Raw genomic sequence first — 19,112 nt, forward strand, 5'->3', positions numbered from 1 at the left:
TTTCCTTTTCTTTTTTCTTGTTGTTTCTTATAACAACAAGGCCACACCCCAGGAAACTCCCCTTCCATGGGATCAAACAGTGCGAAGATTAAGGAAACTGAGCCCCAACCTTAATAATTTTACAATTGATTGAGTTATTACTTCGAGACTGCTAAACCACTGAGAATCTCAATCCAGCCTCCTCATTGGCATCTGTTTTTGGTCCAGCACGGGTCAAATATTTCTCTCAGCAGCATGTTCTGGGTTTTCCCCTTCACTGAGTAGCTGATGAGGAATACCTATGGGGAGATGTTTGATGCTCTGTAATACTTCAGGAGCACCATAGTTTTATGTTTTGTGTATTCCCGATTACTTGAGAGGCTAATATTTTGTTTTCTTAAATCCTACAAAAAAAAATTCCAAAGCACTATGGTAGTATGTATTTCTACTTCCAAAGCTTAACATACTTTTATACTATGGATCAACCAAGATGAGAATAGGAATTTCCGTCTTGATGGTTATAGCAAAATGCCAAATCTGAGATTTTGCTCAGATGTAATGCTGAACACCTGGACTTTTCAAGATGTTTCTTCTATTTTCAGGAGACAGTTATGTTACTCTCATGAAATGTGTTTTAGCAAATTATTTTGTGAGTTCTGGAGCCAGTGGAAATATCTGCAAATTAAATTCTCTGTAAAAAGTCAAAATTTGAAATCCAGAGAAAAATAGTTGCAACTCTTATCCTTAAGTACTGTACCATGACAAACTTCCATCAATAGACTACACATAATGTTTTAAAATATTTAAAAAGGTCTTTTGCTTAAAAAATAAAAATAAGCTTCCCTTGGTATTGCAAACAGCTACTAACCAAAAACCTTGGTGTCTTCAACTCACCAAGAAATAGCTTGAAAAATACGTCAGACTCTGTATTAGAAAGATTAACGCCATGCCAATTTTATGGGGCACAGTTTTTCACTGTACACATGTGGTCTCTGTGAGTTGGAGGTGACCCAATGGCAGCTCGTGTGTTGCTAATATATATGAGGGGAGCTTTAAAAAGTGTATGGAAAAATTCCATTATCTTTTCATTCCTTTTTCCATGAACTTTTTGAAGTCTTCTAATATATAAATGAGGTTTATGCAGAAACATTATCATTCAGTATCTAATCATTTAAACAGAACTGGGAAATCATGTGGCTCTTTATTTATTGCTTACTTCTCTATGTCTTATTAGAGGATGAAAGTCAAATAGCTTATGTAAGAAATCCCAAACATTTGTCAAGATGTGCACAAAAAATGCATTGATAAAGCAGTTTCCATTCATATATCAACTACTGTGCAATTTCTCATTACCAAAGACCATATTGATTTGTTACGATACTGTTGCTGCTGGTTTCCGTCTAGGCAATGCCGTGGCACAATGAAAAGGCCTGTGCAGAGTGAGACTGTGCTCCTTCGGGTTTCCAAGGTTGTGTTGCAGCAGGTCCCCAGGTCCGTCTTCAGAAGCACTTCTCGGTGTGTTGCAGCCACCATCTTTTCACCTAGTGGTTGAGTGCATAACAATCGGAACCCCTGAACGTCTCCGTTTGCCATTGAGCTCATCATGATAGTCTATTTATTGAGTTTTCCCAAATACTAGGGAATAAAAAACATCTATGAGTTTGATCCATAAAGAATAATTATTTTTAAATGTTCTAGTCTGTTTGAAGGAAATTTTACCCGTGTTTTCAAATTCAGAGGGTTTTTCTCCTACTACCCCTTTGTGTTAGACTGAGTGGTCTAAGTAACAAAAACCAGTGGCATTTGTATGTGTATAAGAAAAAACTTTCTATCAAGAGGTAATTTTATATCAAGAAGGCATCACAACCTAGTCCAACTCAAGTTCATGGCTCCTTTGCTAGCTGGCCTCCTCTTCAGACTCACATAGCTGGAGGCTGATGAAGCAGAAAGGTGATGTGGGATTCAGGGAGTCACAGGCCTGTGGGTACAGAGTTAAATGGATCCAAGGTTGGAGCATAGCAGGGCACAGACGCCTCCCAGAGTTGGTGGCCCATACAGGCCCACCCCTGGAGGCAGGCGCAGTATTAAAGCAAGCAGGAGGGAGAAGGGCAAGAGAGAGAAGTTCTCAGGGTCTCTTTAATAAAAAAGACCACATCCTCAAGGGGCCATCACCAGACTACTACCTGATTGACAAGTTAGACAACACCCCTACACCAGTACCACCAAGTACTTTACAAAAGTACCATCGAGTTGGCATAATATCCAATCACTACACTCTTTCATGTTATTGACCCGATCTACAATAAATAGAACAATACCCAGTCCTGCACCATCCTTAGCGGAATTAGCATGTTTGAGCTCATTATTACAGTTATTATTTAGTCCATCTTGTTGAAACCCTTCCTCTTTTTCACTAGAACTTTAGTCTATTCTGCCTGATATCCTCCGGGGACTGGTTGCAACCGATAACATGTCCACAGTAGGTGAGATGAAGTCTCATTCATTATCCTTGAATCTAAGGATCATTATGGCTGTGTTTCTTCCAAGAAAGCTTCGTTCCCTTCTGTAGGTAGTCCATGACATGTTTAATATTTTTTCACCAAGATCATAATTCAAAGGCATCAATTCTCCCTTGGTCTTCCTTATTCACTGTTCAGCATTCATCTAAACCCAGAAATATTGTTGTAAAATGGACCTTTTTTTGCATTAATCTTTACGAAGAAAAATGTTCAGTTAACCTGAGCTATTTCTGGGACAGCTAAGCAAGCACTCAAAAGTTTCAAAATATGACCTCAACCTCGTTTTCATGAATTTTTTTGAAAGAATCCTCTATTTCACTTAAATTAAGTGGTTTAATGTCTTTTTTTGGTTATGAAAGCCTTTTGTTGCGTAGATGGCTTGGCTGTGCATGGTCAACAGAACAAGAGAGAAGCATAACTAAACTCGCAATTGTGTGGGAGTTGTGATGTGTGTTTGTCACAAAATGAAGAAAAAACAAAGAAAAACCCATTAAAACAAAACAAAACACGGGACTAACATATACATTGCCTATTTATACGGGGAACTCTGGTGGCATAGGGACGCATTGTGCAACTAACAGCAAGGTCAGCGGTTTGAAATTACCAGCTGCTTCATGGGAGAAAGAAGACCCTTTCTAGTCCCATAAACGTTCTACCCTGTCCTACAAGGTCGCTGTGAGTCAGAATAGACGAGGTGGCTGTGAGTTTGGTTTTGGGTTCATGATGCACATATTTCACTTCTAGATCTACAGGCAGAGATGAAATCTTAATGCAACAAAAGTTATAGACAGAATTTTTATGGCTGTATTTTTTATATGACCCAATAACTGGAAACAATTTAAGCATCATAATTAGGTCAGCAACCGAAAATTTTATCAATAGGACTACTATATAACAATGAAAAATGGGCACACGTGTTGTTGCACTTAATAATATAAAACATGTTTGTCCTAGGAATTACATGAAAAATAACTGGCTCATTTGTGGCAAATTTGAAAATGGACACTAGTAGTTTATGACAGTTATCAAAGTAATGGTTGTCTCTGGATCTGACATGAAAGAAACTACTGCTGTGTTTGAAATGTTCTCTTTATCCCGTTGCACTGAAGCACAGCTGGGATTTAGGCTCTTTTCACTGTGGATTATCATTTTTTACATGTTTATTCATTCAAACATCATCTATACACACCCATGTACATGTACAATATAAGATGACTGCTGGATAAAATGATAGTTTTCACACAAAAATTACACTCTACCCCAAAACCCTTAGAAAGTGACAATATTATTATTCACAAAAGACTCAACCCTATAAAGAAAGAGAAGAATAGAAGAGGCATAAAAATCAATCTTATGTCTGGAAAGCAGAGCAATGAAGAATGATTAATTTAACAGATTTTTTTCAAAATAAAATGTAAAAGCAGTAAAGTAAACCAGGAAGCCAATTGACCCCAAAGAACTGCCAACCTGGAAGCAGCTCCAAACTGAAAGACCAGCCCGTGGCCGCTGAGTCAATTCCATGTCACAGGGCGCCTCTCAGACAGCGTCAAACTGACCCACCGGGATGGGGTGGGTGCAAATCTCTATGAGAGCAGACTGCCACATCTTTCTCCCATGGGGCAGCTGGGGGGGGTTTACCCACTAGACTTCTGCATAGCACCTGGGTGCTTAGGCACTATACCTTTAGACCTCACCTTGCTGCTAATGTATTGCCAGATTCCCTTGCCCCCTAACCTACTTCGAATTTGAAAGGTAGTCTCTGAAGACGATCCAAGAGAGATTCTGTGTAATGAAAGACATTGTTGTCATGGTGTGCTATCGAGTTGACCCTCCATACCAGTGGTTCTCAACCTTCCTAATGCCACGAACCTTTAATACAGGTACTCGGGTTGTGTGACCCAACCATAAAATTATTTTCATTGCTACTTCATAACCATAATTTTGCTACGGTTATGAATCTGGCGACCCCTGTGAAAGGGTTGTTCGACCCCCAAAGGGGTCGCAACCCATAGGTTGAGAACCACTGCTCTACACAGAGTAGAACCATCCCCATTGGTTTGCCTAGGGTGTCACCTTTAGAGAAGCAAATAGCTAGATCTTTTTTTCCCTCCTGCCATTGAGCAGCTGGTGGGTTCAAGTGACTGTCTGGTTAGCAGCCAAACGCTTAGCCATTGTGCCACCAGGCGTTCTCTATTGAAGGACAACTAGCATAATTGAAGCTGTATGTACCCTATGGAAAGCAGGGAGATTAGCTGGCTGTTTACATACCAAACATCAAGCGCTTTATCTCTCATACTGCATTTGGCTCAACGAATACTGGCAGCCAGGATTATATCCAGCAGGCAGGAACTTGGAAAATATTTCTAAGTGGTATCTGATTAGACCAAAAGACAAGCAGTAAGACAGTGAGATGACAGTTCAGGACTCCTAAAACAACCACCACCACCACCACAAAGGCTCACCTGGGTCATCTTAATAAACAACTGTCAGTCAATAAGATCCATTCACATACATAGAACCGCAACACATTTTGTCCCTCAATATAAGTGTTGGAGGACTTTACTGAGATGATGGAGTAAACTTGGAAAAGTGATGTCGATACTAATACATAGATGAATAAAGAAGAAAGTGGAGGCATTTATGCAAGTGCTGTGAGCTGTCATGGAGTTATCCCCTGCATTGACCTCATGTGGGCAGAGTAAAACTGCCCTTAGGATGTTCTTGGGGCACAAAAATCATTACTGAAACACTAGACTTTTCTCCCAGGGAGCCACTGGGTAGGTTCAAACCACTCACTTTTGAGTTATCGACCAATTGAAATCCTCTAAGGCACCTAGGCTCCCGGGGTTGTGCAATGGAGTTTTATTTTGTTTTCACATAAAATTCATGTTCAGAGTGCTTGGAGATCTCCAGGGGCACATTGGCCACAGTCAGACTGTTGATGATGTTGATCTGCTCTTTCACTACAGAAGAGAAACACTAAGACTGGTTTTACTCGACATACATGATTCTATCAGTAACTGTGATTTTCCAATTCTCTCATATTCCCCAAATATTACAATATGCAAAGATTTGTTCCCCTAGGAGTTAACACTAAAGAAAGTTTTTTATTAGTTTTGTTTATGAAGTAAATAGCACTGCTACTGGATTTCCACTTCATGCATGCACAAAGGTTTCCCAAACAAAAATGTATTTAAACACACCTCTGCAATCAGGGGATAGCTTTCAACAAATTCTGCCAATAACACTGTTAGAGTGAATAAAAACCAACAAGAAAAAAACCCCAGAACAATAAAAAAGTGGCATTCCATGCAATCTGCCAGGACAGTTAAATTCAAGGCACCCAGGTCAGCTCAGCTCTGAAGATCCTGGTGACTGTTTGGGGGTTCCAAAGGGATGATCTTACTAGATTTTTCTTGATGAGCACAGGCCAATCACAGAAGCTTATTAGGAAGAAGTTTTATAAAAATGGAAAATGATAAGAAAAAAAGCAAACAGAATTCACCAATAGTCTCCCCACATGCTGACCCCCACCCCCTTACTGAGACAATGTTTGTGGATCATTCTTCATTATTCTAGGGCAGGAAGGGATATTTTATAAGAATTTCATTAGGAAATCTCACCACATGCACCTGCCGGCTCTGATCTTGCACCTTAAGACTTCTTTTAGTTCCCTAAATGCAAAGAACATTTTAAAAGAACGTGATAGGAGTCCTTTGAGAACGACAACACTTTTGTTGGTTTTGATGAGGCAAAATTGAAGTGCACAGCATTCTTCAGATGAAGGTTTGCGAGGTGAAAACTGCTGTCAGACGTATAAAGATGAAAATGGAGGGCATTTTAAGAAACAGCGGTTTCATATTTTAAACTCGTTTGCTATTAAAAGTCTATTATTTTTGTATTGATACTTTTTAAACTCATCCTCATATTTATTTCAATAAATGTATCATGACTTCTTATTATGTTCAAATGTATTAGGATTTTTATAGGAAATCTCTATAGAAATATCTAATTCTTTCCCAACTTTATTTATTAAACTCTAAGTTTTGCTTAGTTTTGCATGGTATGTTATTTTTACTTAGGGGGGAAAAAAACTTTGCAAGACAAACCATGAATATTTATATGACATAATCAACAAACATTTCCTTAAAAGTGAACAAAATGAAGCTGGCACTTCGAGGTAAACAGCTGATAGCAAAAACAAATGGATTAATTTTAAATTTCAAACAAGGATCAGAATTGTGGAAACATGTACATGATTTGATCGATTCTCAATACCAAAGACTTTTTGGATAAATTCAACTATGATATTAATGAATATAGTTTTTGATACTATGCAACATCTGGATGATCTACATAATTTTGTTAACCAATATTTTCCGAAGGATTAATGCATGCATGTTATGAAGCCACTTATGTTTGGGCAAAAGATTCATCTGAGGTGAACAATAGGCCCAGGTAATGTAAGATTGTCTCAGATTCCATGTTATAGCCAATCTTTAATAAATTGCCATTGCCTCGTATTTATTTAATATTTTAAAACCCAGAATTATTTAGTAAGTATCCTTGATTCAAGCATGTATTTAGTGAACCTATATTTTAAAATATACTTAACAAAAACAATGTATTAAACCAGACAGTAGAGCCAGATTTCCAAATCCAGTTATTTTCTACTAAGGAGACATTAAAGCTATTTGCTAATTTATAAAGCAATGTTTTACCTCTCATTAAAATTTTATTGTCTTGGAAAATATTGTTCTTTTTCCAAGAAATATGTCATTTACATCTTCATAACATTATGTCACTTTTATGTATAAAGTACAATAAAAAATCAATTTCTATTTTAATTTGCTATGTGGTGAATATTGATAGCTATAAAACACATGAAGGATTTTTGTTTCCTTCATAATTTTTAAGAGTGTAAAGGTACTCAGAAGTAAATATGTTAAGAGAAACACTGAAGGACTTAATGCCTAAAATAGAAGAGTAAGACCTAGCCGTACTTAGTCGGCTTGAAGAGATACATAATTGGAGGAAACTTTCTTCAAAGTAACGGTGACTTTGATAAATTTATTATTTCACAAGCTAAAAAAAGAATGCTAATCATGCCATGTATGTGTCTTAGCAATCTAGTGTTGCTCTAAAAGAAATCACAAAATGTGTGGCTTTGACAACAACAAAATATTTTCTCAGTTTAGGAGGCTAGAGGTCCAAATTCAGGCTGAAAGGGAGGCTTTTTTTTTTTCAGTCATATGCATGGAAAGTTGGACAATGAATTAGAAAGGCTGCAGGAGAATTTATACAGCTGAATTTTGGTGTTGGAGGAGACTATTGAAAGTACCATATGGGCTGCCAGAAGAACAAATAAGTCTATCTTGGAAGAAGCACAGGCAGAATACCCCTTGGACATGAGAAGGGTGACACTCATTCATCTCACGTGCTTTGAATATGCTATCAGGAGAAAACAGACCCTGGCAAAGGACATGATATTTCGTAGAGTAGAGGGGCAGTGAAAAAGAGGCAGAACCTAAGGAGATGGATTGACATGGTGACTAGAAAAACGGGCCCAAATATAACAACAGTCACGTGCCGGTCAGTGTTTTATTCTGCTGTACATCGGTTGTTATGGCTCTAGAAAACCTAACAATGACTGCACTAATTATGTCTCATTCGCATGACACAAAAATCCCATTCCCAAAGGAGATTATAGGCATCAGTAGAGCAGTGTGGATTAACAACACATTTTTTAGAGGGACTCAATGTAATCCATAAAAGTATATTTATATATATATATATATATATATTATATTTTGGGGGTAAATTGTGGTTTGGATATAATTTTCAGTCACCTCATTTTATTAAATAGTATTAATTATACAAAGGATATATGTAATTTAGTTTGCAAAATTGTGTAACAATTAAAATATATAAAGATCAGCGCTCAGCATTATTACACAGATAATACCACTATAATTGTGTTCCTTTTTATGGTTCATATTTGTCATGATGTTTGTAGTAATTACTTAATTTCATGTCAACTTGACAATACATAAAAGTGTAGGGTTGGCATTAAACCTGTCAATAAGGTCACAGCCAGATGATGCCTCCCTGTGGGTATGGCCTTCTCATAAGGAGGGTCCTGGTAACCACCACTTCTCTCTCTGCCTTCACCTTTCCTGCTGGCTGACCCTGGTTGCTACCCGGGTCCTAGATGCATACACTGCCATTGGATCCACATGACTCTACACCGACCAACCTGTGATCCTCCTGCATTCTGCATCATTGCTTGTGACTGTGTGAATCTGAATAGGGACTTGTGGGCTGGTATTAGACATATGGATTTGAGCTGGACTGGGTTGGAATGATTTCTCGATATTTGAGGGGTACCTCAAAAAACCTAGAATTGTGATGGGCAGAGTGGAGTTTACTTAGTATGCATTTTTTCTCGCTAGACAAGCATCAAGCAACTAGCTCTGAGTTAGTGTACCCAGTGGTGTTGCCTATGAAGGTTCTTTCTAGTCACAGTGAATTTGTTCATAAAAGCAGTTTTGCTTGAACCTCATTTTTTTGGAGGGGGCGGGGTTGGCGATGGCCGATTTAAGAGAACAGCGAGCAGCTGTGAAATTTTGTTTCCTGACTGGGAAAAATGTTGCAGAAACGGTTGTGGTATTGATGAACACAGCTTACAAGGACAGCACTATAGGAAAACCTCAAGTGCACAAGTGGTTTCCTCATTTCAAAAAAGCTGTGTGTAAGTCTGGATAGATGAGAGAAACAAATCCAGGGAGACTCATATGTGTATAAGAAAGAACTTTATATAAAAGAGTAATTGTAAAATTTAAAAAAACAGTAATTGTATATTGAGAAAACATCCCAGCTCGGTCCAGATCAAGTCCATAAGTCCGATATTAATTCATATGTCCATTACCAGTCTATAAATTTCTCTTCTCAAGCCACACATGCAATGGTGCCAAATGCATGAAGATCACAGGCCAGTGAGTGGAAAGTCTTATGGATCCAGTGGTGGTGGAAGCATCTCAATGCTGATGTGAGTCTTCATGTGGCTCCTCCAGCTCCAGGGTTCTGGCCGCATCAGTGTAGCTCCACTTGGCTTGTCAACAGGAATGGCAAGGAGAGAGTGTTGGTCTGGCCTCCAGTGAGCTATTTATCTCTGTAGAGCCTCCAAATGAGATCATCAGCTGTGACCTGATTGACAGGCTAAACTCCACCCCTTCAATCTTAATAGTCTCAAGTTGACAGCAGATTATGTAACTACCACAAGGTACAATTGTTGATTGATGACAAACTTCATTCTGGATGTCTGTCAATTTCCTAATGTCGACTGTGGGAGAAACATGTGGCAGTCTACGTCTATAAAAATTACAGAGTCGGAAATTCTATGGGATGGTTCTACTCTGTCCTAGAGCGTTGTTATTGAGTTGTTATTGAGGTGATGGGTTAATTAAGTAATCCAATATTGTTCTTTGTTATTTTATGACTCAATTTTAAAAATGATATGGAAATTCTAAAATTAAAAATTTAAGAGTGTGTAATTTTAAGTAATTTGACATTTTTTTCCAGTGAAAACAAAAACTAAAATTTTTTTTTAATAATCATTTTATTAGGAGCTCATACAACTCATCACAATCTGTACATACGTCATCTGTGTCCAGCACTTTAGTACATATGTTGACTTCATCATTCTTACGACACCCACTTTCTACTTGAGCCCCTGGTGTCAGCTCATTTTTCCCTCTTCCTCCCCGCTCCCCACGCCCCCAGAACCCCCGATAATTTATAATTTATTATTATTTTATCATATCTTACCCCATCCCACGTCTCCCTCACCCACGTCTCCGCTGTCCGTCCCCCAGGGAGGAGGCCACATGTAGACCTTGTCCTCTGTTCCCCCTTTCTCCCTCTCCTTCCCTCCACCCTCCCGCCATCGCCACTCTCTCCACTGGTCCCGGGGGTTCTTTACTGCATATGCTCCCACATATGACACAACTACTTCCTTGAGGAATGATGCCAAAGAACAGAGAAAATTATCAGTAAGTGATAATGCTATTAATATTGACCCAATTCTTATATTCTCCATGACTTAAAATAATTGAATAAGTGGAAACATTAAAATACCAATTCTCTGAAAGTATGGATACCATAAGGAATTTCAGAGACTAATTTTATATCAACATTACCAATTGTCTTAGGGATGGCCTTGATAACACATAGTCAATGTGGAAATGAAAAAGGTCTAAACTGAAATTATTAAACACACCTCCACATATCCATTGCTGAGTTCCTCCATGCTGGTGACAAAGCCACTCACTAACTTTCACACCAACGAAAGAAAGTGGGTTGATTTCTTTGTCCCGCATTCACTCCTACCACCAGCCCCTGTAGAGACGTATCAAGACTTGAAGTCCAAGTCTGTCGGGCAGATAAAGGAATTTTTAATGTTATTCCGCAAAACAAAAATCACAAATTTTCGTCAGAGCTCTTATCATTATAACCACAGTATGATTCAAAAATAACAGAGAGAGTACTTTGTTGGTGTCATGAAGTATACATAAGAAAGAACGTCTAATTCTGCAAATTGCTGCAGACTTTTTCTGTTCAAGATAATGATAGAAGCTGCTGTTCTGTTACTTCATACTAAACCAACAAAAGCCATTGTCGAAGGGTCTGCACATGTGGTATTTATAAGATAAGTTTAGTTTATTTCATATGATTTTATTTTACTCTGGGCTTCCTGCAACTCACATATTCTTCCTTTTCAATTACTGAGGATAACTTAATAATGCTGTATTTCTTAGACAAAGAACTATTCATTGTTTAAAACCATGTAATGACGTTGGGAAATGTCAAGAAGGAGGGAATTCTTATTTTAGTATTCAGACGTGTAACTATTCCATATTTCAGAGTATCTCCTCGCTTTAATTTTGAAAACAGACTCTATAAAAGAACCACTATCATTAAAAAAATTAAATATTCCCTTTTATTAAACATCCCTAGTGATAAAATATTTAGTTAAAAGAAAAACTCTAACGCTTTCTATGGGTAAAAAGAGATGGAGCACCATGAGATGTGTTATCTGTCAGAAGGTTTAAAAATTGAATTGCAATTGCTGTATACTCTGAGAACTACATTATTTAATGAACTATTCCTAGAGAAGAGCTATAACAGATTTCAAATTATCTAAAAAAGAAATTCTAAGTTCTAAACTCTGAAAACTAGGCTATAGAAAAGGAAAGAAATATCTACTCAATCCCAGAGAGTTACACTGGACAGCCATCTCTTAAAACAAAACAAAACAAAAACAAAAACATGATATAGCAGGCAATCTCATAATGGCATTTAGTTGGATTGTAATGTGATCACTGGGCAGTATTCGAGTTAGGTAAGAAATATTGACCATATATCAGCCTTCTTTCTTGGGGGATCAGTAAAGGTAGGTGGGGGCAAGGAGAGGACTCCCTTAAGTGATAACTACAACAAGACTGAAACATTGACCGCAAGTCTCAAAATGTAAATATATAAATGATTTCTACAACAAACAAACAAATAAACAAAAATAAAACAGAGGAGACACTGGAAGGACTTGAACCTACAAACTTTTATTTAGCAGGCAGGTTATTAGTAGTTATACCACCCAAGGACTCCCAAATTGTTTGTCACCAATGTGACAACATGGAGTTCACAAGTCAGAGTCTTCCAAAGATGCAAGAGCGTTTACCTCTAGGAAATCAATCAAAGCAAGGTAGAGTTAACTCTAGGTCAGATAAACCACAGAGTACACGCAGCATTCTGGGAGGCTCTTTGGGTTTCAGGGACACCTATATACACATAGGCTCTGTTAAGAGTTTCCTAGGATCCTACCCAGGCCCTGTTGGGGTCCAATTTAGGATCAGAGCTCTAGTTTCCTGCTTTGTGCTTGACAATGGGGAGGCTTATGTGGCAACTGATCCAAGTGATCAGGATCAGTCAGCATTTTTCAAAGAGAACCACCTGGCTGGTTTGGGAGAAGACTGTTATCATAGTAAAGATGCTGACTAGCAAGGAAGAACAATTATAACCAGTTGTTACCACTTAGAATTCAATACTTTCCACTGCTCTGGGTTGAATTCTGTGTTTCTAAATGAGACTCTGGCCAATGTGGCTTCAAATTCCTCATGTTTCAACACTAGATCTGTACTGAGCAGTCACATTGCAATAACTATTCATTACACAAGGCCAATTTAATTACATTTCCCAAAAAAGCTACATTATCATTTCATATAGCTGTCATCTTGATCCAAAAATATCACAGTATGTTTCCAGAGAATGCTAACATGTAATCAACAAGAACTGCCATAAAGTGACCTCTTTTTGACTCAAAGTTGACAAGAAATAGTGGGATACAGTGGTATGCCCAAAGAGAACTTCTGAACACTAGCAGAGCAGTTTTAAAATAAGCTCTCGATAATCACAAATCTCACTGTGTATGGCACTACATTTATAAAAAACTATATTTATAATAAACTAAATTTATAATGAACAAGAATCCACTAAATGTATAATAAACCAGCAAATTTGCATGTATAAGAAGTTACAAAAGATGGACTTGTCCCATAATGTTTTATTAATATGCAAGCCATTTAAGCGTCTGAATGATTAGGTCCCGTTAATAAATCAGGGGGTTATGAACTTGGACTGCAAATCCAGCTGTGCTCTCCGTAGTGGATATTTCCCTATCTGAATAAAATTACCCCCACACAGACTGATATTGTATTTCCTTATGCTCCCATGCAAACGAGTTTATCTTGTGTGGGTGTCTCCCTAGGGTTTGTTTATTATTTTACTTCAAGTTCAATAAACATATTTAAGAAAGAAAATATAATACAAATAAGCCCTGCCAAAGAAAACTATACTTACTGCCAATCAATCTTGTGTGGTATTAAATATATATATATTTTTCTCTCTCTTGTTGCTTTGTAATTATGCTTAAAAAAGCAACAATTCAAAGTACAGAAGCATTTTTTTAAGGCTTATATTAAATAAACATGGGAGAGAAATTCAATAAATACTGAACATAGAATTATGCAAACTAATAAATGACCTTTTGTTTTTGTTTGATATACTGAACTAGAAATATGTATGTGAGAAATAAGGGTATTTTGCTCTTGATTTAGCTGATTTTGTCTTAAGGTGTTTCTTTTCATGTTGTCTACGAGCTTAATTATCACAAGTTTTGATGATGATCATAGTTGGGAATTTCTTTACTTTCATTAATTTTTCCAATATGTACTTATAAATATGTCCAATAAAATAACTACTTAGTTTTCCCAATATTTTATCTTTTGTTTCATTTCTTCTTTAGAGGTAGGTACAAAAAGACACCCACACACTGCCCCATATTGTATTTCCTTGTGCTCCCACGAAAACTAGTTTATTTTCTGTAGGTGTCTCCAAAGGCTTTGTTTGCTGTTTACTTCCATTTCATTAAACATGTTTCAGAAAGAGTTTATCAGACACTCCTGCCCAAATCCCAGGATTACAATGATCTAAATCAAGCAGTCTGTTTTTTCTCATGCTCTTCTCATTTATTACTCTCCCACATTTCCATTAGCCTGCTCCAAGGTTTTTCTATAAATGTCTTTAAATATTTTTATATTTTATTATAAAATAGTTTTATCTTATATGCTTATTTTAACATATATAGACATAAAGATGATCATTCTATGTATCTAATTTTATTTATTCTTCTTTAATTCACACAATATTATGTTTCTATGGGCTAGTTGTTGCTTTTAATTGCTCATGTTTGCTGCATGTTGCTCAATTCTGTACAGTCAGTTTTTCCTCATCATGACGTGTGGACAACAGAATGAGACAGTGTGGTAGTTACATAATCATTTGTCAATTTGAGGATTAAGAGTGTAGGAGTGGAGTCTAGCCTGTCAATCAGATCATAGCCAATGAGGCCTCTGTGTGCGCATGGCTTCTCCTGAGAATTCTGGAAACTTCTGTATTTCTTCCTTGGAGGCGGGAGACACTTCTCTCTCTCGGCCCACTCCCTATGAGACACTCTACTGACAAGGTTCACTTCCTGTGAGACATCCCTGAGGAGAAATCACATGGACCTACCCTTATGCAGCCATGGGTGCTGGAGCAGCCACGTGGAGATCCCTGCCAGCACTGAGATTTTTACAACACTACTGGATCCAAAGGCTTTCTACCCACTGGCCTATGATCATCCTGCATTTGGCATCATTGCATGTGTTTTGTAAGTCTGAAGAGGATGTTATAGATTGGTATTATCGGACATATGGACTAATATCAAACTTATGGACTTGGACTGGACTAGATTGGGATGCTTTCTTCTTGAACAATTACCCTTTCTATAAAACTCTCTCTTATACAGATATGGGTTTCTATGGATTTGTTTCTCTAGTCTACCCGGACGAACCCAGGCAGTGTCCAAACCTGCACCATCCTCACAATCGTGGCTTTGTTTGAGCCCAGTTTTGCAGCCACTATGTCAATCCAGGTCGTTAAATGTTTTCTTCTTTTTCACCGACCCTCTAGTTTACCGAGCATGATGACCTTCTCCAGGTAATAGTCCCTCCTGATGACATGAATCGTAGGTGACAAATTTTCTCCATCTTTTCTTCTAAGACACATTCTAGCTTTTTTCCCCACAAGACAGATTTGTTTCTTCTTTTGGCAGTCCACCATATACTCAATATTGTTTGCCAACACTCAAGTATTAGTCTGCCTTTGCCATTGTTCAGTTTTGGCATGTGTGTGGCTATTATCAAATCAAAAACAAAAACAAAAATCATCTGTATTTAATATATAACAAAGGAACCCTGTTAGCATAGTGGTTACATCATTGGGCTACTAATTACAAAGTCATCAGTTCAAAACTAACAGCCTATCCTCAAGAGAAACTGTGACTCTCTTCTCCCATAAACCGACAGAGACAGTTCTATTCTATCCTATAGAGTCACTATAAATTAAAATTTACTTAGTGGAAGCAAATGAATTTATTAGTCCTTGGATCAGGCATGCAATTGTCCTCAAAGTGACATCTTTACTTCATAACATTTGTGATAGGTGAAATTATATGATATGAATCTTCTATCTATGTCTATAAGTTTCACAAAATGATTGGGTGGGACCATGCAAGTCTAGTGTGTGAAACATTAATAGAATGAAAAATGAGCATCACAGAAGAAGGAAGAGGAATAACACAGCCATCAAGAAAGCCACCAGCAGAGTGCATATGAGTTCTCTACCTAAAGTCGGGTGGACAACAGAGGGACCCAAAGTAACTGCACACAGACCATGAGACAGAGCAGCTGAGAGTGTGAGGCAGAGTACCGAGTGGACTTCCAGGTCCATAGAACAAGATAGAGGCCAAGACAGAAGTCAAGGCCCAGGGAAGCCTTGCCTGCCACCTTGACTGAGAAGATGTGTTGTGGACTACACAGCTATTCTTTTAATATTTTTGATCTGTTATATGTATTTATTTATTTGATATTTACTTCGTTAATAAGTCCTAAAATTGTGAATATTGTCTGTGAGTCACTCCAAAGCTGAGCATGCTCAGACCCAGGTCATCCAGGCCTAGCTGGAGATCAACCTGGGCACACCCCCATTAGGCAGTCACACAGGTATGCCTGAACTTAGCCAATAAGGTTTGCCAATACCCTCAACCATGCCTGCCCCTGCCAGTGGAGATAGGAAGGGCTAAATAGCAGCCTGAGGGTAGCCCAATACCCTCACTTTCAGATCACTGTTTTGCAGGTTGGAGTGTGAGATCGCTTCTGTGCAAGCACGCACTCTCTCTTTATCCCAAACTTTTCTTGCTTGCACACTTTCCAGAGATAGCATGTATTATCTGAGATTGTGATACCTGAAACTTCCCTTTCCTTCATAAAAGTTACTTGGATTACAAAAGTGCTTCTGCTGTGTGAATTCTTTCAATGTTGACAAGCAAGATGAGGAATAAGAACCAAGATAAACCACCCCAGAAACCTAACATTAGGAATTATAATTACAAAAGAGCTTGTAATCCTGCCTCCAGGCTTTACTTGATTGGGAAGTTAAGGAATTGTGTGGAAGAAATAGGCTTTTTATTTTTAAACTATGGCATAACATATAGAGCCCTTAGATTAAAAAAAGGTGAGCACCCACCTTCCCTGGCACAATTACTGAAGACAAAATGAGTGCATAAGCAAATGTGGTGAAGAAAGCTGATGGTGCCCAGCTATAAAAAGATATAGTTTCTTAAAGGCTTGAAGATAAACAAGGAACCATCTAGCTGAGAAGCAACAAAGCCCACATGGAAGAAGCAACAAAGCCCACATGGAAGAAGCACACAAAGCTGTGTGATCATGAGGTGTCAATGGGATCAGGAATCAGGCATCAAAGACCCAAACCCCCCCCCAAAAAAAAAATCATATCTATGTGAAGGAGGGAGAGGGAGGAAGGGCAGAGTGTGGAGACCCAAAACCCATCAGTAGTCAATTGCACCTCCCCTGTCAGAAGGAGCCACAAGGAAGAGATGAGCCGGACAGAGTGCAGTACAGCACTGACGAAACATACAACTTTCCTCTAGTTCTTTAATGCTCCCTCCACCCCACTATCATGACCCCAATTGTACCTTACAAATATGGCTACACCTAAACATGTACACTGGCACAGATCAGAGCTTGCAACACAGGACAGATGAACCCCTCAGGATCAATAAGATCTAGCAGCAATACCAGGAAAGGATGGGAAAGGGAGGGCGGGGTTGGGTAAGGGGGAAACCAATCGCAATGACTGATGTATGGCTGGTCCCAGGGAGATGGACAACAGAAAAGAGGGTGAAGGGAGACAGCGGTAGGTGTAAGACATAAAAAAAAAAAAATAACAATCAAGGATTCATTGGGAAGAGAGGGTGGGGGAGGAAGGGGGAAAATGAGGACTGATACCAAGGGCTCAAGAAGAAAGAAAATGTTTTGAAAAAGTTGATGGCAACATATTTACAGATGTGCTTAACACAATGGATATATGTATGGATTGTGATATGAGCTGTAAGAGCCCCAATAAAATAAAATAAGAGCTTAATGCAATATGATTATATAAAATATATATATGTGTATATATTCTAAAAAAATTTGTAGAGTGGCTCAAAAGACAATTAAAATATCTCACTAGTAAAAATGAAAAACAAAAAAGCTGAGTCCATCACAATCTTTAGCAGCAACATGTTCACATTGGAAATGACATGCGGACTTATTCTGAAAGCCTGAAGACTATGAGATTTACCTCTGAAGGAAACAGTTGCAGGAAGAAAATCATTTTTGCTTTTTAACATTTTTGAGCAAGCAGGTGGGTTTTTGCTGCGCCAAGGCTGGTAAAGTCTGTGCCCATTAGAGAAAACAGTCTTCTAGGACAGAAAGCTGAACAAGTAATTGGGTAAGCAGTACAGCCAGAATGCTCCATTGAGGCAAGAGTGACAAGACTTTGTCTTACATACTGTGCACAAGTTGTCAGGAGACACTAGACTATGGAGAAGATAGTCACGCTTCTTAAAGTGGAGGAGTTCAAGTCTTTCTACTTTCGAGTTGACATAGATCACTATGAAAGGGAACCGACCCAATGGTCCCTAACAACAGCAATAGGACTTAAAGTGAGCCAGGAAACAGACTAGTATGCTTGCTCTATCTAACAACCACCTGGTTCCAGGTTTTAGTTGAAGCAAGGGAAACACAGGAAAATGAACAGCCTGGCTGGGTCTGGAGAGGGTCCATCGGCACTCAGTGACCTGATTCATCATTGAGTCTAGATGATAGAAATGAGGTTTGGCTGCCTGGCCTGAAATTTAAAGATTTGGGGCAACTCTTTAGCCTCTGTGCCTTATCTAGCAATTGGAGACTAGGGCTGATGAGACTGTCTGAAGGGTCCAGTTACTATGAAGTGCAGGGATCTATGAGCTCCCATGCTTGCGACTCATACCCATTTGACCTAGCTGCACAGCCCTGTACATTCCTCACAATTGTTATTCACTTGAGCCCATTGCTGCAGTCTTAATCCATCTGCTTGAGAGGATTTCTCTTTTTCTTTTACTCTCTACTTTACCAGGCAAGATGTCTTTCTCTAAGCATTGGTCTCTGCTCCTAACATTTTCAAGGGACACAAGATGGAGTCTGACTATCCTCATTTCTAAGAATCCATCCAGCTACACTTCCTTTTCAAGGCTAATTTGTTTGTTCCTCTGGAATTATTAGAAATCATTTTATAAGGAGCTGGTATTTAAAAAAATCATTTTATTTGGCGCTCTTAGAGATATTATAACAATCCATAATTCAATTAGGTCAAGCATAATTCTACAATAGTGCCACCATCATTTGCAAAACATTATCTTTCTTTTTGAACTCTTTGATATCAACTCCCCTTTATCCCTCCCTCCCCCACCCACGCCCCAGTAACCCTAATTATTCTATATTATCTTGTTTTGCCATAACTTACCCCTTCAATGTATCTGCTCATTTACAATTCTGTTATTCGCTCCTCCTTCAGGGGAGTTATACAGTCACCATTGCTATCGGTTCCCCTTCCTCCCCCCACCCCCTCCTCTCT

Source organism: Echinops telfairi, unplaced genomic scaffold (assembly GCF_000313985.2).
Source record: "Echinops telfairi isolate 266 unplaced genomic scaffold, ASM31398v2 ScPeMD7_1;HRSCAF=3_0, whole genome shotgun sequence".
Classification (NCBI taxonomy): Eukaryota; Metazoa; Chordata; class Mammalia; order Afrosoricida; family Tenrecidae; genus Echinops; species Echinops telfairi.